The sequence below is a fragment of the Nomascus leucogenys genome, chromosome 4 (assembly GCF_006542625.1).
Source record: "Nomascus leucogenys isolate Asia chromosome 4, Asia_NLE_v1, whole genome shotgun sequence".
NCBI classification, from domain to species: Eukaryota; Metazoa; Chordata; class Mammalia; order Primates; family Hylobatidae; genus Nomascus; species Nomascus leucogenys.
The window spans coordinates 8,385,058-8,408,376 of NC_044384.1; the positions used below are offsets into that span (position 1 = coordinate 8,385,058).

The 23,319-nt window shown below is 32.6% G+C and overlaps 1 long non-coding RNA gene across 1 annotated transcript in view; it reads left to right on the forward strand.

Annotated features, from left to right (window-relative positions):
* Positions 1–16,263, forward strand: part of LOC101178129 — a 29,186-nt gene extending 12,923 nt beyond the window's left edge. Inside the window, exons 2-6 of the long non-coding RNA XR_178107.3 lie at positions 1,602–1,684; positions 4,441–4,634; positions 8,284–8,473; positions 12,989–14,263; positions 15,168–16,263. This is a non-coding gene — a long non-coding RNA (uncharacterized LOC101178129). The remainder of the gene's footprint in view (positions 1–1,601; positions 1,685–4,440; positions 4,635–8,283; positions 8,474–12,988; positions 14,264–15,167) is intronic.
* Positions 16,264–23,319: the final 7,056 nt, after the last annotated feature.

Consider the following 23,319-nt stretch of genomic DNA (forward strand, 5'->3'; position numbering starts at 1 on the left):
TATTCCAAACTTCACTATCTTGCAATACATTAATGTAACAAACCTGCACATATACTCCTCAAATCTCACATAAATTGGAATTATTTTTAGAAGTATGAATGTCACCAGTTTAAAAAATACATTCATTGATTAGTTATGAACTCAGCACTCTTCCAGCGTCATGGGATGGATACAGAGCAAAGACAGATCAGCCCGTTTTCAACAGTTTTCACTGCAGAGAGTTAGACAGTTCACATTAATAAAATAATCACATTAATTATAAAATCATGACCATTCTTTTAAGTTTCTCATATTCATTCTCCTCTCTCCATCCCCATTAAAACTACCTAATATCGTATTTTTTCCTAATCCTGGTCTCAGCCTAGCAGATTCCTTTGTCCCTTAGCCCTGATAATTTTTTAATCTGTCCCTCACATGCCACTATGGTACCTGCCTGAAATATACAATCATCAAAAACTAGCAATGGTTAAACTCTTCAGTGGTCTCCTGTTATTCCGAAAAAATATCCCAAGTTTTGTGACATGAGATACTATGGCCTTCACGACTACCTTTCCACTAGCTCTGGTCCTGACTCACTGTTAATTTTCCATGCCGATTATATTTTTAAGTCCTTAACATGTCAAGGCCTTGAGGATTGACCTTGTCCCTTCTACCTGAAATTCTTAATCCTTCCTTATGGCTAATTTAGTGTTAGAAACTCTCTCCATGTTTGCATAGCACACTATACCTAACCATGTCTTCTAATAATTTTTCCACTTCTCATCTTACGCTGTAATTTGTATGAGTGCAGAGATGTGTCAATTGTATTAATACTCTATCACCAGTTTATAGCTTAGTGCTTACTCTGGAGTGCTCCATGACTTCATTTCAGACATGAAATAGTGAATGCATTAATCAATATAATAATTCATGTTAATTTTACAGTAGAGAAGTTATTAGCTATTTCTAGTTTTCAAATCAATTTGAAATTTTTCTTCTCAAAATTATTTGTCATTTTGGATAACTTTTCAAGTACATAATAATACCATTTTACAACAGAGAGGAAAACTACTCCAAACAATTCCCTTTATGCATACCCTGAAGTATTTGGAGCTCTAAACCATTTGAGTCATGTTAGCTCCAGCTCTCTAAGAATAGAATTTACACTGCTAACACTAAATATTTTATCCCTGGAAGAAACAGAAAATGGAAAGTACAAAATGTATGTTTCCCCTGACTGTAAACAAAAAATAATTTTCAGGAAACCTTTTGACATCTTTACTCAGTATTTTTCCCTAGATATTTGTCAAGGTTCAATAGTTTACAGTCTCTTTGTACTTGTCAGACTGAGTTATCTAACAATAAATCCATGAGTTTATGGCTTTAAATAAAGGACTAATTTAATGGACAAAGTACTCATTTTAAAATTTTTTCTAGTTTACTGCATAAAATATCACTAGATGTCAAAATAATTAAAACATTCAGATTTCACAAAATACATCTTATTTAGGAGTAGGAGTTGCTATTATTCACAGTAATTTTAACAGCAATTCCATTTAACATATTCAAAGACTTATAAATTCTAAAAGTAAGCAGAGACAGTTTATTTTTATTCTTTCCAGACTGTGAAGCCTGTAGCTTACAAGATATAGGACATAGGTGAAAGTGTTTGTACCGTTCACTTAAAGGCATAAATGTCCAATGGGTAAGTTAATTCTTAAATCTGGTTTTAGGCACATGGTTAAAAAAATTTGTCACAAAAGTAAAACAAAAGTTATAATGTTTATTTTATACATCATCAATGAACTGTTATATGTATTTATTTTTATGGATATATTTGCTGGTATATACTTATAGTTTGACAGTTATTTTCTTTCATCCTTTTAAAACATCAGTTATATTATTGTCTTCTGGCTTCTACTGCTCCTTTAAAAATTCAGGTATCATTGTTATTGTTTTTATTGTTTAAAAAGACATAAATATGCTTTTTAATATTAGATTGCTTTTTAAGTATTTTTGTGGTTTTTTTTCAGCATAGTGTGATACGCTTTCATGTAGCTTTATTTGCATGTATACTGCTTAGATTTGCAGATATTTTGCATACATGATTTGTTGCCTATATCTATTTTATAAATTCTCAGGCATTGATTCTGCAGATATTACTATTTTCTATTAATTCTCTCCATTTCTACTTGAATTTCTTGCTTTTTTTATCTTGTTTTTTTAATCATCTTTTTTGAACACTTATTTTAGAGATTTTGTCTTGACCTTGTCTTCCACCTTATTAGTCTCATTCCTATTGAAGATAATAGCATTGTATTTTAAGATCTTTGTCTGATAACAGAGCCAATACCAAAATCTCCTTGGGTCCTTTTCTAATGTCAGGTTTTTTTGTAGTTTGTTTTTCATTTTTTTTTTCATAGTTTTCCCTCATTTGGTCATGTATATTTCCCTACCTTGTAATTTTTTAATGGATACCAAGTATTTGATAGTTGTCATTTTTATTTTTTTATTTTTTTATTTTTTTTATTTTTTTTTTTTGAGACGGAGTCTCACTCTGTCCCCCAGGCTGGAGTGCAATGGCACGATCTCGGCTCACTGCAAACTCCGCCTCCCGGGTTCCCGCTATTCTCCTGCCTCAGCCTCCTGAGGAGCTGGGACTACAGGCACCCACCACCACGCCCTGCTAATTTTTTGTATTTTTAGTAGAGACGGGGTTTCACCGTGTTAGCCAGGATGGTCTCCATCTCCCGACCTCGTGATCCACCCGCCTCGGGCTCCCAAAGTGCTGGGATTACAGGCATGAGCCACCGCGCCTGGCCGATAGTTGTCATTTTTAATGAATAGCAGGTATTTGAAACTTTGTAGGGGGTTCTAAATGAGCTTACTTTCCTCCAGAAAGCTTTACTGCTTTCTCTGCTCTCATGGTTTCTTCAGGATTCTGGTATCTAAAGTTCTGGTTAACTAAACAGTTCTTTAATGTAGTAAAATAACATTTTATTTGATACTTTTAATGCACTTATATCCTTATTTTCTACTTTTTAACATGTTTGCAGAGGGGTATTAATCTTCTGGAAGTAAATATATCATAGCCAAAAGCAGATGATGATGATTTAAAATTTTGCCCCGTTAGATTGGTAAACAGGTAATATGAAAACATATAACAAAACTTTATTTCACTCTTGATGATTTTATGCAAATTGGTAAGAACTTTTTCTAGAATATTTTAATAATATATTTAAAATTCAGAATTATGAATTATTTATAACTACCATTTCTTTTTCTTTTTAGAAATTTATACTTCAAAAATACTTGTGAAATGGTACAAAGATATAGGCAAAGAGTTTTTAAAATATAAATGTAGCTATTGACATAAATACTGACTGATGGGAGACTGTATATTTATACAATATATTATTAAAAGTACATAGAATGTTTAATTTATAACAGTAAGTATGAAATTTGATCACTGGCTTATTTTCACAGTATCCAACTTACATAACACATAAAACCACAAACACTTGATTGGGTAGTTTATTATGATAATTATGAAAGACATAAGTAGAACTCTTTCATATAGGCTACATAATTTAGAAGTTAAAATTACATAATTCAGACACAAAAGCATGAATTTGGTTTGCTGTAGGTGTTTTCAGCACTGTTAATGACAAATTAAAATGCAAGTTAAACTTAATTTAGTTTTTTTCCTCTACCAAATAACTCCTTTCTATTCCAACTTTCAGTGGCTCTTTGAACTCTTTATATAACTATACAGTAGTAATTTAGTCTCTTTAGAGGAAATCACTTTCAAAAGATTAGATTAAATAATATTCATGGATAAGATGCATGGAAAGAAGGAATAATTACATTATAATCAATGGATAAGGTTGATTCCTTGACAGTAGATTGTAATCTTTTTCTACTTATCTGGATTATTCTATTCCTTTATTTCACTTTTTTCTCTCAATGAAACTGAAAAGAAAGGTAAAGAAATAACATAGATATGGGAATTGATGTAGAAATAGGAAACATATTTTAGATAGCAAGTGAGGGAAGCGTTTCATAGAGGTATGTCCCTAGCTGTTAGGAATTCATCTTTCTGAATGTTTCACTTGATGATAAATAATATAGCTGTAAATCTTGAATTTGATTGAAATAAAAATCTATGCACATATTTTGTGTTATAAAAATCTAAAGCATAAAGTCATCATTGAAGTTTAATTTTCCTTCTTTGTTAAACATTGCTGCTAATAAGTATGCTGAAAAATCCTTCTATACAAGAGGCTCAGAATTTTCTACCCACTACAGATTGACAGTAATTGATCAAGCAAATCTATCAATTCTAGAGTTGAATTAATTTTTAAAATCAGGGTTGAAAATGAATTTCATACTCACATATTTTATTTTCAGTTATTCTCTTCTTTTGTGTTATTAACTGTAAAATATTACCACTTTTTTTAGGTCACAAAGGTCAAAGCTAATAGAGGAAAAAAGCTTCCAGCATGGATGATGAGCAAATTAGATGCCTCTCTGCTCAGCATGAGGTTTTTTCAGCTGCAAAAGTAAAATGAATCAACCATGGAATTACCCCAACACACTAATAGCTACTGCTGTAGTGGCAGATCATTATATATCTGGGCAATTAAATTTTAAATGTAAGTAACTTTATAAAATATGTCAATATTAAAATTTAAATATAAAATCAAATATAATTAAAATGATTAAAATAAGATTGCTTAACTTGTGATTCACAGTTTACATAATTATATCATGGATGGGAAGATATTTATTCATGATATTCTTTTTGGGGGAGGTGAATATTCTTAAAAGCATTAGAAGCATGTGTATCACTTAAATAATTCTCACAAAGCAGTTCCTTGCCTGTCTTCTTATTAAAAAATGTATCTCTAGTAGCACACCATTTTAAAGGTATAGGTTGAATTAAGGTAGTTTTCACTGTGAATAAGTCAATAGTGATTTAAAATTGAGGCATTTGGGGATTTCATTTTAGTATAGATAAATTTACTTTTTTTCCCATACTTTTTCTTGTTTTCACTCACCCTAAAATCTTCATTTTTATTTCAATCAAAATGACTTAGAAAAATATGCTATGAAATCTTCACCTATGCCTATGTCCTGAATGATATTGCCTGGGTTATCTTCCAGGGTTTTTATACTTCTGGTTTTACATTTAAGTATTAAATCCACCCTGAGTTAATTTTTGTATATGGTGTAAGGAAGGAGTCCAGTTTTAACCTTCTGCATAGCCAGTTATCCCAGCACCATTTATTGAGTAGGAAATCCTTTCCCTATTGCTTGTTTTTGTCAAGTTTGTCAAAGATCAGAGAGTTGTGGGTATTCAGTCTTATTTCCAGGTTCTCTATTCTTTTCCATTGTTCTATGTGTCTGTTATTGTTTCAGTACCACACTGTTTTAGTTACTGTAGTCCTGTAGTATAGTTTGAAGTCAGGTAGTGTGATGCCTTCAGCTTTATTCTTTTTGTTTAGGATTGTCTTGGCTATTCGGGCTCTTTTTTGGTTCCATATGAATTTTAAATTTTTTTTTCTAGTTCTGTGAAGAATGTAAATGGTAGTTTAATGGTAATAGCATTGAATCTATAAATTGCTTTAGGCATTATGGCCTTTTTCACAATATTGATTCTTCCTATGCATGAGCATGTAATGTTTCTCCATATGTTTGTGTCATCTCTGATTTCTTTGAGAAGTGGTTTGTAGTTCTGCTTGTAGAGATTTTTCACCTGCCTAGTTAGCTGTATTCCTAGATATTTTATTCTTTTTGTGGCAGCTGTGAATGGGAGTTCATTCTTGATTTGGCTCTTTGCTTGACCATTGTTGGTATATAGACATGCTAGTGATTTTTGCACATTGATTTTGTATCATGAGACTTTGCTGAAGTTGTTTATGAGCCTAAGAAGCTTTGGGCTAAGATTAGGGGTTTTCTAGATATAGGATCATGTCATCTGCAAACATGGATAGTTTGACTTCCTCTTTTCAGAATTGAATGCACTTTATTTCTTTATCTTGCCTGATTGCCCGGGCCAGAATTTCAATACTATGTTGAATAGGAATCGTGACAGAGGGCACCCTTGTCTTGTGCTGGTTTTCAAGGGGAATGCTTCCAGCTTTTGCCCATAATGTTGGCTGTGGGTTTGTCATAGGTGGGTCTTATTATTTTGATGTATATTTCTTCAAAGCCTAGTTTGAGAGTTTTTAACATGAAGGTTTGTTGAATTTTATTGACAGCCTCCTGCATCTGTGGTTTTTATCTTTAGTTCTGTTTATGTGATGAATCACATTTATTGATTTGCATCTGTTGAGCCAAACTTGTATTCTGGGCATGAAGCCTACTTGATCATGGTGGATAAGCTTTTTCATGTGCTGATGGATTGTTTGCCAGTGTTTTCTTGAGAATTTTTGCCTCAATGTTTACAGGAGATATTAGCCTGAAATTTCTTTTTTTTGTTGTTGTATCTCTGCCAGGTTTTGGTATCAGGATGAGGCTGGCCTCGTAGAATGAGTTAGGGAGGAGTCCCTCCTCCTCCTCAATTTTTTGGAATAGTTTCATTAGGAATGGTACCAACTCTTTTTTGTACATCTGGTAGAATTCAGCCATAAATCTGACTGGTAATGGGCTTTTTTTGGTTGGTAGGCTATTTATTACTGCCTTGGTATCAGAACTCATTATTGGTCTGTTCAGGGATTCGATTTCTTCCTGGTTCAGACTTGGGAGGGTATATGTGTCCAGGAACTTATGCATTTCTTCTAGATTTTCTAGTTTATGTGCACAGAGATGTTCATCATATTCGATGGTTGTTTGTATTTCTGTGGTGTCAATGGTAATAGCCCTCTTATCATTACTGATTGTGTTTATTTGAATCTTCTCTCTTTTCTTCTTTATTAGTCTAGCTAGTGATCTATCTATTTTATTAATTTTATCAAAATACCAGCTCCTGGATTTATTGGTCTTTTGAATAGTTTTTCGTGTCTCTGTCTCCTTCAGTTAAGCTCTGATTTTGGTTATTTTTTGTCTGCTGCTAGCTTCAGGGTTTGTTTGCTCTGAGTTCTTCAGTTCTTTTAGTTGTGAGTTATGTTGTTAACTTGAGATCTTTCTAACTTTTTGATGTGGGCATATAGTGCTATAAATTTCCCTGTTAACACTGCCTTAGCTGCTTCCCAAAGATTCTGGTACACTGTATCTTTGTTCTCATTCATTTCAAAAAACTTGATTTCTACCTTAATTTCATTATTTACTCAAAAGTCATTCAGGAACAGGTTATTCACTTTCCATGTAATTGTATGGTTTTGAACAAATTTCTTAGTCTTGATTTCTATTTTGATTGCACTACGGTCCAAAAGACTTATTATTTCAATTCTTTTGCATTTGCTGAGCAGTGTTTTACTTCCAATTGTGTGACTGATTTTAGAGTAAGTGCCACAAAATTAAGATACATAATTACAAATTCTATGTGTGTAGTTTGGTATCTATAACACACCTATATATTTTCAACAGTCTTTTGTTTGCTGGTTTTCAAATCATTCGGAAATTTTACATAGAAAACTTTTACATACATTGGATTTAAATAATAATTAGTTTTTACATTCAAAGAATTGGTTAGAAGGGATCATACATGTATGGGCACATAATTTGACAATCCACTCATTGGACTACAAATAAAATGTTAAGTTCCTTTAAAAATGAAAAAAAGGTTAGAAAAACAAAACAATTCACTATCCCCAACAACAAGGAATGACAGTCTTATACTTAATTTTTTAATGAAAATGGACAAATTGTTTAACATCATGGCTAGTTAATGATAGAAGAATGTCAAATGAGTAAAGGAGCCACCCGGAGGCTCTCCCAATGGACAAAGCTGGAAAATTTCAAGAAAAATAAATAAAGTAATATTGATGACAAAGCCATGAATCCATACCTGTATAAATCAATAATGAAATAAACACTTTGGAGAAAATGGACAAATCTTTTGTAAAGAATAATTCCAAATAATTTATCTAGATATGCTACCCTTAGGTATATGGAGAACAAATTTTCACTCCTTAAGTGTGGGCTATGCCTGGTGACATCCTTCCTAAGAGTATAGTATGGAAAGGGAGAAAATGGGGTGATTTTATGGTGGAGAAACCTGACAAATACTACCTCACTCAGGTGATCAAATTTAACATCCACAGTCCAAAGTCATGTTGATAGGATATGTGTGCTCTTGGTATAATGTGAAGATAATGGCACTTTATTTTTGCTCTTCTTCCCCAAATCCCATAACCCCAGGCTAAGTGTGAGACCAAGTCAGCAAATTCTAATTGAGACACGTTCTACAAAACACCTGACCACTACTCCTCAAACAGTCAAGGTCTTCAGAAATAAAGAAGGCTTAAAAAATTATTAAAATCAAGATACACAGCAACTAAATGTGATGTGGTACACTGTATGGGATATAGAAAATGAAAAAGGACATGAGGTAAAATCCAAGGAAACCTGAATCAAGTACGGATGTTAGTTAATAATGATATTCAATTGTGGTTCATTAAGTATGATAAATGTATTGCAACAATGAAAGATACTAACCACAAGGATAACTTCCCAATCCGTAATAAACGCCCAATAATTATGGTATATGAAAACTATCTTTACTATGTTCATAGCTTTTCTTTAAATCTCTATGTGGTGAATTTTTCCAGAAAGTGTTTCTTGTCTATTAGTTCATTTACTCCTCACAAGAATTCTATAGTGTAGATATTTTTCATTTACCTTTGGATAGGAAACTAAAGCATATAATTTTTTTGCATCTTGCTTAACATCACTCAAATATTATGTGATAGAAATAGGAATTGAATTTATGATGGCAAATTCTTTTCTGCAGCAACCCAAACCATAAAATACCACTAGCACTGAGACACTTGATATTAGGCAATATCTTTGCATAATTAATTCAAGTTTCTAAGTGATATGTACAGCATTATACATTGTAATGAGCCTGAAACTATGTGTTGATGGGTATCTAAAGATGAAAATGGAGGTCAAGTATTTGGGTTCTGGGAGCAAATTGCCTAGACTCAAATCCCTCGGTAACATTTTGTAGCTGGATGACCTGGCCAAATTTGTCTGTGGCTTGTTTATTCTGTTCTGTACAACAGGAACAATGCTATGGCAATATTTAAAAGTTTTGTTGAGAGAATTAAAATTAGTATATGTAAAGTGTTCACAACAATTCCAAGCCACAAAAAGTGTCCAAAAATTTTTATCTATTACTTCTAAAAATGTTTTAATTAACACACCAAAGACAACCATCACATTAATTTGGGCACATTTAAGATTATCAATTGGGAATTGTTGTTAAAGGGCAATATAGATGTTATGACAAATAATTAAGGTGACTAAAAAACACAGTTACAAAATGAAAGAGTCCGAAATGTAGTGTGGTGCTATGAGCCAGATTTTGCCTCATAAACAAACACAGCTTTTTGTATGTCATGGGGAGGAACAAAGAATCATTTGATTCACTGTTGAAGTCAATATCCTTATTAAAGTTTCAGAACGATTCTGTAGAGTAAGATTTTGATTGCAATCCTCATCCTCTCAAAATAATTTAATGTACTTTGATATTGCCTTACATTAAAATTTATTATCTGTTATTTTCAATACATGAGATTTTAGAAAATGTTAAGACTCTCAGAGATAGTTTGCATATACTTAATTAAATTCTACTGGTATCTTCACAGTTTGTTACAGCTACTCAATGTGCAATTAAGTAGACATTTTGGGCAAAAAACTGTTATGCATTTAGTGGATTAACCTTTCACACCCTGTCCAACAAGAGGAGCTAAACCTCCTAACTCCAACAGCATTTGCAGACCTACCATGGAGTGCATATTCATGTTCTGGTGCTTTTATTTCTGTGAAATAGACTCCCAAAGTGGGATTTATGAAGCAAAGGTAATATGAATTGATAATTTTGATAACAGCGTACTAGGGTACTTTAGAAAACATGATAGCTATTCTCACTTTCACTACAATACAAGAGCGACATCATTTTTTCTTTTTAATGATATTTTTCTATTGCCTCTGCTCCCAATCCACAACCCAAATATCAGCTAAAAATGATAATTTACTTTTATTTGAATCTGCACGCTATGGGTTACTGATAAGGTTAGTATGTTTTCTTAGTTTATGGACCATTAGAATTGTCTCATTTCTGATTGCCAATTAATATTCTGTATTTCTTTTTTCCTTATTTTATTAAATTTTCCTTCCTTCTTTTGTTTCTTCCTTCTTTCCATCTTTCTTTCCTTTTTTCCTCCTTCTTTCTGCCTTACTCTTATCTGCATGATAAAGTTTTCATATATACTGTAAATTGTAAACCCTTTGTCTACCAATTTTTCTTTCAATATTTTCACATAGTCTGAATTTAACATTCAATTTTAAATATGTATCTAAGTATATATTTAACATTTATATCCATAAATTTATTCACATTTTTCTTACAAATTATGAGATAATTATGAATTATTCCTTTCATGCTTAAAAATATTCTCTGCAGCTGGAAGTGTTTTATTTTTATCATGTTATACCTAGAATAAACTTTGATAAATGCTCTGAAGTTAGAATTTATTTACTCTTGGCAGCCAAACTTATCTGCAATATTTACTAGATGCATATTATTTAATCACTTATAAATAATGACATCTTATATGAAATTATCATATAATAATCAGGTCAGTTTCTGTATTTTATCTAGTTTTTTCAGTGAAATTCAGTGACTTAAAATATAATTAATATCTACTAGAATAAAAGCTTCCTTATTGTAATATAATTATACATTTATTTGGGTAAGACTATAATTCTCATAGTAAGTGGCTTAGGTTCTCTGTGCCTCTGCGGGTATAAAACATCTCCCTCATAGGGATATTTTGAGTATTAAATGAAATAATGCATAGCAGTGTTTGAAACAGTATCCAGCAAAAGGTAAATACCACTGAAATAATATCTAACTGAATATTTGGCTTACCTTCTTTATGTGTGATTATTGGTGAATTTCGTATTGGTTTTTACCACTCCATGCTTAAACTCCTGCATATTTAGGAAAGGAGACTAAATTTTATTTCTATATTTAATCAAAATTTCTGCCTTTATTCATTTTATGTTTATTTTTTCCAAAGTACATTATTTTAAACCATAATATTTCACTTGAGTACTGATTTCATCACCTTGTAGAGTTTTTCCACATAATTTAGACACATTTTCTTTATGTCCAAAAATATGGCGAACATTTTCATTTGCAATCTTCCCCGAAGTTTTAGTTCAATTCTAAACACTTGCTTGCAAGGTACAGTAGTTTTACTGTCAATGCAAAACACTACACGCATCTCTTCCAATAACAGCTAGCAGAAGAAACACACACACACAATGTTTCCATTCCCAAATAGCTCTATCAAGAGCTATTTGCAATTAGCAAAATGTTACATGTCACAGAGTAGATGGGGAACAGAGAGTGTTCTAAATCTTCCTCCTCTAATACTTAGAGCACTGTTCTGTTTTATATATGAAGCTTTCCTTTACTGAATTTGAGACACAAAATGCAATGCTGCGTTCTTGGGAATACTACTCATAGTGAGGAAAACTAATTAAACTGGTAGAACACTTAGCTATTAAGGGTTTGATATGTGTTCAGAGATACTGTGAAACACAGCTTATGGGAATATGGATACAATTTTATCTTCTTCCTTTTAGGTTAAGAGAGGCTGATTTTACTTTACAAGTTGTGTGTGTGTGTGCGTGTGTGTGTGTCAGTGCGTCTGTGTGTCATTGTGACTGTGGTTATTTTACAGAAGAGAGCATTTCACACATTCATTGTGTTAATTGCAGGGATATAAAAAGGTGACAGCGTTAAAGTCTGCAACAATTAAGTTGACTGGATAAGCTCCAAGTGAAGAGGAAGAAGAATAAAATAGCAATTTTAAACAATTTAGAAAGTCACTGTAATTGTGAACTTGCCAATGAAAAGAAACACATGTCTCTGAATGTATTTAAAGAGCATGTTTTGTCTTCATTGCAATTAAAGTATATTAGTTATATGTAACATCTGTGAATGTCTCAGGACTAAGGGGTTTCTCAGAAATGTTGCTCTAAAATGTCAGGTAACGGATAGAAAAAGCTGCAGAGCATTAGTTTGTGTCATTTCATTTTTAAAATCTATATATCAAATAACTAAAGGATCCATGAGCCAAGAAAAGAAAAATCTCCGGGGAAGAGTTGTCTCAAAATTACCCCCATAATTATCAATATTTGGGAGATACAATGGAGAGACCTGTAGAAAAGTCTCATTCTAGATTTTTGCCTGGCAAGTCTCATATTCTTTGTGCAGAGGAGAATGTGAAGGAGCTTCTGTCACAGCATGGAATTTGTCAGGGCAACTCTATCACTCTGGCCTAGATTTTTATTATCTTCATTCCTTGGTGGGCTCCCGGTTGAATGTAAATCATGAAAGGGGCTCAACGAGTTGGTGAGAAATCAGATTTTTCCAGCAGTATTTATTGCCATTCCAGTACTATGGAAATTGTATGTGTGTAACAGCAGATTGAATAGTTCTGCAGGGGTTAGAAGACACTGGTAAGCGATATATAATAAATTTCATGGGCAATTCCTGCTATAGATTTGAGACTCACCTTTGAGGCTCATTTAATTTCTTTCATAACATTTTTGCCTTAGTGAACTTGATAATTCTTTTCAGGAAAATGCAAAGTAAATAAAAATTATGTTGTCACAGAATTCATAACTTTCAGAATTTTAGATAGGTGAATGCTTCTAGATTTTATAGGTCATTTTTGGACTGTCAGTAAGGCATTTATACTTCAATTCAAAGCATTTCAGAACTTTATTTTACTTAGAAATGTTTATCTTTTGCCATTATCTCTTGTGCTGTTTGGGTTCCTATTGAATATCACGTATTTTAATTAACATGATGTATCTTTGACAGGACCATCTTGTGATACACGCACTTTCACAGGAAAAGGTTCCAGGAAAAGTCGAGCCAGGGCTTCACAGAAGATCAAAAGAAAGAGACAAAGAGAAGCTAAGTGTATTAGTCAGGATTCTCTAAGGGACAGAACTAATAGAATAAACACACACACACACACACACACACACACACATACACATATAAATAAACGGGAGTTTGTTAAGGAGTATTAACTCACACAATCACAAGCTCCCACAATAGGCCAGGCCATCTGTAAGCTGAGGAGCAAGGAACCCTGTCTGAATCCCAAAGCTGACAAACTTGGAGTTCAATGTTCAAGGGCAGGAAGCATCCAGCACAGGAGATAGATGTAGGCTGGGAAGCTGCGCCAGTCGAGACTTTTCACCTTTTTCTGCCTGTTTCATATCCTAGCTGTGATAGCAGCTGATTAGATGGTGCCCACCCAGACTAAGGGTGGGTCTGCCTTCCCCAGCCCACTGACTCAAATGTTCATCTCCTTTGGCAACACCCTCACAGACACACCCAGGATTAATATTTTGCTTCCTTCCATCCAATCAAGTTGACACTCAGTATTAACCATAACACTAAGCTTAATTGTTATTTTATAGAAATGCTTGAAAACCAGAGATAAATGCAGCTACAAATCAACAACGACTCTGTGTTTTCCTTGTATATGTAAAGACCAACAATAACACTTAGGTCATGACACCCACCTACTTTACAGATCATCATGGGAATAATACACTGCTTCCACAACGGAGAAACAACCATCCGTATTTATGCAAGAACTAAATTCACGTTTGAAAGCTTGCTTTGAGCTTGAAGATATAATTATAAAACATGATTCTGTGACAGTAAATAATGTATAGCAAATCTTACAGAAATTTATGTGATTACTAAAAAAAAAATCCATTCATCAATTCAATAAACTGAGTACTGTATTACTTTTCTATTGCTTCTTTACCAAATAAATACAAGCTTTGCAGTTTAAAACAACAGAAATTTATTTTTTTATAGTTCTGAGGGTCAGTAACCTAAAACTGATCTTATGAAAGAAAGTTAAATCTTGGGGATATGGGTGTGGACAGGGCTGGTTTCTTCTGGGGCTCTGATGGTAAAATTTGCTTCCTTGCCTTTTCTCCTTCTAGGGAGCCTGTATTCCCTGCCTCCTAGTGGCTTACTCCTGTCACTCGAACCTCTGTTTCCAGCCTCAGGATTCCTAACGTGACTCTGATGTTTCATCTCCTGTTTATGAGGACCCTTCTGATTGCTGTGAGTCTACTTGATAACCCAAGAAAAACATGCATTGCAAGGTCCTTAAATTAATCACAGCTGCAAAATGCCAATTATCATAAAAGGTCACATTCACAGTTCCCAGGGATCAAGATGTGAACATACTGGGGTGGAGGGCCATTATTTTGTATATCACACATGTCTCCTATGTGGACAGGCCTCTACTGGTTACTAAATTGAATTAGACAGATGTCTTCTATCACCAAAGGACTTACAATGCATATAGAGGGACAGACGTATAGTAGCGTGAGACATGCAGAGACAGATGGGAGTGCTACGTAGTCCTTGAGCACAAGGAGTCATAGCTACCATAGTGTTCTGGTGACATGAGGGGCTACAAGGGAACGCACAAGGTAAGACTAGTGAAAGGACAGGGAGTAGAAGATGAGCCTTGAGAAAATGGTCAGGTTGGTGAAAACAGGAAAGGAGTTTCCCATAAAGAAATACGGGGAAGAAAGAAGAGTTTCCCAGGGAGAAATATGTGGGTGGTGATGAGGGTGGGGGACATGAGGGAGCTCGTCGAGGTCAGGAGAAGTTAGCGTTTGCCCAAGAAAATGAAGATTCATGAGCCCCATGGAACAAGGACCAGATTATACAAAACTCTTTATATGAGGCTGAGAGAGTGGGTCTCAGCTCATCAATATCACCTAGGAACTTTTAACATCTCTGATGTTTAGATCCTTTATTAGGTTTGCTTGACAAAAAGTGGGTCCTGATTATAGGCAGTGATGATATTAATAACATCTTATTTTAATGCACATTCAGGCTGAAAAGCATACTGGATTTTTAAACACTTAAATTTTATCTGGAGCATACTAGAAAACTAACAAATAATTTTAAATCATCCAGGTCTGACATGACATAGTTCTATTTCTACTTTCAGAAGATACATACGGTGACACTATGGGAGTTAACTTGGAGATTAAAACCCTGAAAAATAGAAAGAATTTTCTATTGTATATCACAGAGATTACAAGGGCCTGAATTAGAGTGGTGACATTCTCATCCCTTGATAATGGATTAAAAACAATTGAATGAAGCTTTGGGGTGAACTTACAGAACTTTATGGCAAACCTGATATGGGAGACTTACATGAAGGGAGGAAGAAATGCATATGTGTACAAAATCATGTGGATAGATGTGCATTTGTGTGTATCTGTGAATACAAATACGCAATTTTCAGATACAAGTAGTATAAGAAAAGGAAATCAAACAAAGTCAAACATTTTAAGTGTAGCTCTTGGTGCACTTTAAAAAATTATTAAATTGAAGCTGTAGTTTATTCTCATCATTGTCATCCTATATTAGTGACTTTCTTTAGCTTTTGAAATTAAATTCATACTAATTCTGAATTCCTATGTATATATATGTTAAGAATCCTCTAATGGGACTGACTTTCATATGTGTGTGGCTGCATTCTGAAATAGTTGTCTAGGTGATACATAAAGCAGTGAGTTCTATTTGCAAGATATATTTATATTTAAAGTCTTCATAGAGTTACTAACTAGCTCCAATATTACTGAAATGATTTCTCCAAATATCATATTTAATTATGCTGGCAAATTTATTATAACTTTGGGTTGAAAAAAATATATTATGATACATATCCACTGACTAATGCCACTTTTCTGCTTTCCTGAATTCAATGTTTATGATTATTTCCATATATCAGTGTAACCAAAAAAATGAAAATAACATAAATAAAATTTCTGTGAGCTTTACGCGTCTAATGTGCAATGATTATAAATCTGGTCTTAGGCACATGGTAAAAAACATTTAAGTCACAAAATGTCTTTAAGTATAAATTTGAAATAAAATTATCAGATTTAAGTATAATTGTTTAAAACTTTGGTAATTGTGTCCCTACTGTTAAATTTATTGTACAGTTTTCACTATATCATCTTACCTTTTAATGTTTCTAGAAACTTGTGTGAGGTCTCATACTTCATGGCTAATAAAGTATTTATTTTTCTACTCTTGATCAGTTTTGTTGGATTTTATCAATTTTGTGAAATCTAACACACGACATTCCTAATTTTTTGTATTGTTTTTGTGTTTCCTATTTAATTTTTTTCTCTTATCCTTGTTTCTCTTCCTGCTATGTTTTTCTAGTTTAATTTGGTGGGTTTTGTTGTTGTTGTTGTTGCTTCTTGGAATACAAATAATACAGTGCTATATGCCTGTAATCCCAGACACGAGAGGATGAAGTGGGAAGACTGCTTGAGCCTAGGAGTTTAAGAACCACCTATGTGGTGGAGAAAGACCCTGTCCTAAAAAAACAAAAAAACAAAAAAAACAAAAAAACAGAAAATAGATAAAAATAATAAAATAATAAAAAGGACATTATTCTTGAGATTTTTCTCTAATTTTTTTCCCTGAGATAACTTGAAAGCTTTAAAAATACATTTGGGCAATGCTTAGTCAGGTTTTACAAGCTTTTTTATGCTAGACCATCATTTTCAGTTAGTTGAAAATATGTGCTGTATTTTAAAATACTTTGTTTGGATCCATTGCTTATTTAAAAGTCTACTGCTTAATTTTTACACAAGTTTGCCTCTTCTAGTTATTTTTATTTTTTGTGTGTTCCACTCACTGGTATTTAAATATTTAAGTTTAGAATATGTGTGTGTGTTCTGGAAAAGGTAGTACATAGTTCCTGTTTTTCCTGTTATTAATATCTTACATTAGTATGATGCATTTGTCATAATATTGAACTACTGTTGATGCATTATTAATTTTATCATTGATAGGTTTTTACTATTACCATTCTTAACTGGGGACAGCAGTGTCAGAGGAGCTTAAGATTTCAAACAGAGGCAAGAATTGCCCTGTCTATTGATCCAAATGTTATTACCGGGGTAGGAAACCCTCTCAAGCATGAATTTTCAAGATACAATATTAACGAAACTCCCTGTTAGATTCAAATTTTCTTATTTTTAAATTATCATCTCTTCTCGTATCCACAATCCTATCCATGGTGCCATGTTCTATTTAATAGTTATCTACCCTTAACTTCCTCTTGGCTATGACGGTTTCTCAGATTCCTTTTGTCTCTGATGACCTTGACGCTTAGTATTGATGAGGAATTTTGTATTAAGTACCTGAAATGGAACTGGTCTAATGTTTATTTCATGACTAGACTGATAATTTTTTTAGGAAGAAGACCATAGAAATAAAGTCCATTTTCATTTCATCAGGTCAAGAGCACATCTATGCTCTCATCCTGACTTGTCACTGTTGATGCTAAACTTAATCACCTAGTTGAGTTAATATCTGTCAAATTTCTCCAGTATCAAGTTATTCTATGTTTTTTCCCTTTTCATACTTTACCCTTTGGAAGCAATCAAATTTTGTATGTTAATCATGTATCTTACGACCTTGTTAGGCTTGCTCATTAAATCCAAGAGTTTTTGAGATCTTTTGTTTATTAGTTATGTTTTTTGCATTTTCTGAGATTTTCTGCCTAGGCAATCGTGTCACCTGTGAGTAAAGACAATTTCAAGGTATCTTTGCCAGTCTTTATATATTTATTTCTTTTCCTCATCTTACTGCACTAGGTTGGACTCTCGGTGTAATACTGAATTGGAATAGCAGGACAGGCCATTCTTGCCTTGCTCCATTTATAGGGGGAAAATATGCAGTTTCTATCCATTAACTATAATGTCAGCTATATGTTTTCGGTATATGTTCTTTATAATATTGAGGAATTCCCTTCTATGTCATTTGTTGAGAGGTTTTATCATGAATGGCTATTGAATACAAATAAATCTTTTTCTGCACCAATTAACACACTCACATGATTGTTTTTTAGTTTGTTAATATGGTCGATTACATTAGCTGATTTTTGAATACCTAAATGTTTAGCCTTGAATATCTGGAGTAAATCCTAGTAAATTGTGGTGTGTAATTATTTTTATGCATTTTTAGATTCGATTGCTAATATATTTGCTATGTTTTTTAGAGATATTGGTCTGTAATTTTTATTTTCTGTAATGTCTTTATGTGATTCTGGAATTAGGGTGATTTTGGCCGCATAGAATGAAGTAAGAAGTGTTTCTTTAATTTCTATTTTTTGAAAGCAAGAATGATCTTGAAGAATAAGTGTTATATTTTCCTTATGTATTTGGTAAGAGTTCACCAGTGAAATGTCCTGGGCCTGGTAATTTCTTTCTTGATTTTTTTTTCTTCTTGCTTGCTTTCTTTATTTATGTTACTCATTAATGCCTCAATTTATTTAATAAGTAAAGATCTATTTTAGCTAGAAACCTGCTGATTTGGGGTCTTGGTGTCCAAAACAATTTGGGTGGTCCTTCAAACACGAAAAACAATAATGACTCAATTGAATTGTAAAATGAGATTCTGTTCTGGACATTTTGGGTTCCTTGTGCCACTGAATGAACAGGCAGGAAAAAAAAAAGAGTTAATCTACTGGCCAGAAAAAAAATTATCTTGATTACCATGAGGAAATTGAGTTGCTGCTACATAATGGGAGTAAAAGGTACTGTATTTGGAACCCAGGCAGTTATTTGTGGTCTCTTAATAGTTCCATGTCCAAGTGTAAAGATTAAGGCAAAACTGTAACACCACCACCTAAGATGACCACAACAAAAGCAAAATAATTGAAGACACAGCCTCCTGAGTATATAAATAACTAAATACTTCAGCTTTTTCACTGAAGTATATATAGCTATGCATATATCAGACTAATATATTTAAAGATAAAAATATTCCTGGGAATATATCTATTTCAAAATGCAAAAGGATTTTATCTACCAGGATAGTATAATGATTTTAAACTTTCAATCATCATACTCCAAAGCCAGACAGCATACAAAACAAAAGAAATGTTTACAAAGCTCAACTCCTTTATTGTAGAGCAGGCAAAAGTGTATAGGTTCAGATTTAAGAGATTTATAAGTGGCAAAACACAGCCCTTCGGTTCCTCAGTTTCTCCATACATCCTCCACACACATTCGAACTTCTATACTTCAGTGAAACAGCTATAAGCTTCCACTGAAAGATACAAGTATTTTTCTTTTAAGAGAAGTTCTTGCCCTTACCCCAACTGAGGAGATGCAGAATGCCATCAGACATTATCCATTGTTAATTATATTAATTACTCTGCAAGCTCAGTCACAGGGTATTCTTCTATGTAAAGACTAAATGGTAAAATTAATGTTTCATAATGATGTCAAATATTTATAGAAAAAAGAGATAGATAATATAAATATAAATATAAATAACTGAAGTATGTAATCAATATAAATAATAACCAGAGAGGAAATCAAATCTATACAATTCTCATTTCTGAAGTTGGTCACAGGGTGTAATTGATATCAAGGGCTTCCTTCTTTTACTGTTTATTCCATATTTCACCTTCCCTGAGCCAGAACTTTCACTGTTCAGGTTTGGTTTGTCAGTTTGTTTGTTTGTTTTTTTATCTATTAGCATAATTCAAAGCTCCTGAGTAGCTGGAGGTGCGCGCCACCATGCTAGGTTAATTTTTGTATTTCTAGTAGAGATGAGGTTTCACTATGTTGGCCAGGCTGGTCTCGAACTCCTGACCTCATGATCCGCCTGCCTTGGCCCCCCAAAGTGTTGGGATTACAGGCATGAGCCACTGTGTCTGGCAATGTTCTGTTTCTTAAGCTGTCTATCTGTATAAACAAAATAATTTTAATATACCTTATTTTCATCTTTTAACAATTCACTAGTTTTTCTTTCCTACATCTGATGGCTATTCTAGAAACTACAGCATACATACACGACTTTTATGCAAATTGACTTAATTTGTGCAGTAATAATACAAATGATTATTTTTATCACTTTCCTGATATATTTAGAGCCTTAGAAAATTTAACTTCTTTTGTCCTTTTCTATATTTTATGCTGTAATTGTAATCAATTTTGTTCCATGTATATTTTAAACTGCATAGCACATTACCTTTATTGTATGTGCAGTCAATATTAATTGATATTTGCAATTTGCTCTTCAATTTTTTCCCGTCTTTGATTGAAATATTTTACTCTGGGATCATTTATTCTGCCTGAATAATTTTTTTTTCAGTTTTCATTTTATTGAAGGTATGCTGGAGACAAATTCCTTCAAACTTTGTTTGTCTGAAAGCATCTTTGTATGTGCATATATAAAGTGTGTATTGCCCAGTTACAAAATTATTGGTTTGCAGTTAGTTTTCAGTGCTCTAATCATGCATTTTTTCTCTAGATTTTATCATTTCTTTTCAGTTGTTGGTCATTTATTTAAAGGTATTGTATCATTTTCCCCTAATTTCTTTCTTAATTTTATATTTTTTGTATCCTTTTCCTGAGTTATATACTATGATACACCCAAGTATGACAATCTTTGTTAATCATAATTGTTTTTCTGAGACTTTGAATCAGTCAGTTGAATTTTCCAAATCAGTTTTCTAAAGTTCTCAGTCATTATTGCTATAATTATATTTTCTGCCCTATACTTTCTCTTTTCTTACTATTGTAATACAATTATATATATTTTTGGTAGCTGCAAGGACCTATTTTTCATTCATTGTCCATCCTTGCGACTCAATTTGGGTATTTTCTACTGACAGTCCTTCGAGTTTTCTATTCTTCTGTTCTGGTGAGTGTCATTTGCTTTCAACTTCATCTGGATTTCAAATTAATTTTTTCCCTTTATGTATTGAGAGTTATTTTTGATACTTCTATTCAAATTTAATTTTCTGGTACAATTTTGATTCTTTAATCTATTTTGTCCATGGTGTATTATATTTTTAAAATACTAACCCTTGTTATTTTAAAAACTTGTTCATCAACTCCAACATCTTGATCTTCTCTGGGTCCTCTCCTAGTCCTTTTTGATTCTTTAAAATCTTTCTGATTACAGTCGATGTCTAGTAAATTTTCATTGTGCACTAACCATTGAATATAAAAGAAGTAGAGTCCCCTCAAATGCTAATATCTTCTACCTGAAATTGTTTCTTTAACTGCCTATTAAGACAACAGATTGAGAGAACAATCACCTGAATCCAGCGTTAGATTTCAACCATCGCCATTAGGTTCAGGCCTTAAATAAGCCTTAGTGATTCTCTGTTTTACCCCCGTTCTTCAAGCACTGTTTTAGTGGGCATTTTATTTAAAGCTCACAAGATTCCTTTGTTTTCAGTCATAAAAGCCTGCAAAGAAATTGCCTCTTTCACTGAAAACTTTCTACAGTCTACCCAGTCTCTCATTCCAAGTATTCAAAATCTGCAAAATTGTGATGGGAAGACTTGAAGGAGGCTACGGTGTGGGTCCTCTTTTAATTTTCTTCTGTGAATACTAAAATACTTCAAGACATCATCATCTAACTTTTGAAAAAAGAAAAAACAGCCTACCTCTTCAACTTCCCACAAAGACCTGAAACACAGAGGTTATGAAGGAATATTGAGTTGTTATTAGAAGTCCTTCAATTTTCAGATCTGTCATACGTCTCAGTGAAACTCCCAAAAACTGCTGGTTTCTCTGTTTCTTGGCAGGTTATGATAGATCTGACATTCTGCTTGAGCCCAAATTTTACTCTTCTTGAAGGGGAAAATAAAATTTTAAAAAAACTGTTGGTTATACAATCATCAGCTCATTAAAACATAGCTCTGTCCATCTAAAATTTTACATTATTTTCTTGCTTTAAAGTTCTTTGATGATTTTGCTAATGTATTTAGTTATGTATGTTAAATATGTTCTACTTGTTCTAGTGATAGCATTGACTTGTAATGACCACTTCTTTCTTCCAAAAAGCCATAGAAAGAAAAGTATTAATATTTATGTTTTTAGGAGAGGAGTGAAAGAGTTATAAGTGGTGATAACTCAATATATGAGGCCAGTGTTAAATGATATAACATTTTCTTTATAATGCATTTTAATGTAAATCACAACTCGCTCTTATTTTTCTTCCTAATAATTGGTATGCCACTGTCACAGTCTTACTCCCTCTCATATAGACAGTAAAATAATTTTAATTCATTTTGAATTTTCATCAAAATCCTAGGTTAACTATTTTTCCTTAATGCTGATTTTTTTCTACTTAAGAAAAAAAAAACTTTTTGTTTTAGTACCTTATATTTTTTCTTGAATTAATGGTTACTTTTTAAATATATCTAGGTCTTTTAAATTTACTTAGGCATTTTCCTGATTTTTTTTTCCATAGCATATAAGATCTGTTCCGTAATGAATTTCTAATTAACATATTATAAAACTATTGATACTTATTTACAAAGAGACATTTCCATGATATGTTTCTAATACTTCTTTGTGCATTCTTATAAATTTTCCAGATTTAACTTAATCATTTGTAAATAATGTCAATATTCCTTTATACTTTCCAATATTTTATTTTTATTTCTAAACTAGCTCTAACTATGTGAAAAAATCCATAATAACATTAAATGATAGAGTGATTATGCTCATATGTGTCTTGTACTTGATATAAATGGAAATTGTTCATTGTTGTTCATGACTTTTTTTATTCTTTATAAATAAATTATTCATCCTTTTCTGTTTTTCATATAAAATAATAGTAATTTTGCATGGTAATCAAAGGTTGCAAACATGGTAAATCAAAGACAAAAGGCTCCATGGTTCCTCATAGTTTCAATAATCATTCCTAGTAAATGATCTATTCTCCTCTTTTCTTGCATAAATTGGAACTGGTAATTTTTTTCAGCGCTTATTTGTTTTTGCTTGATTATTTTATTTTAATTTATTTTTGCTGAAATTAAATAATTTATTCTTTATAGTCTAGTCACTACACTTTTCTTAGAGTAACTGTTATATTTCCAGGATTACAAAAGAAAACATAGAAGCCTCTGTTTTCTTCCAGTATTTCTACATATTGTCATTTTTTTACATTTAAATTGGTAGTCATACCTAAAACTATGCTTATTGTAGAATTGTTCATAGTAAAAGCAAAAGAGATAATGAGTTAATATCCATTAATATTTCAATATCAAAACCACCTATTATGTCAGCTTTATCTGCATTTGCATTTAATGAAAATGTAAG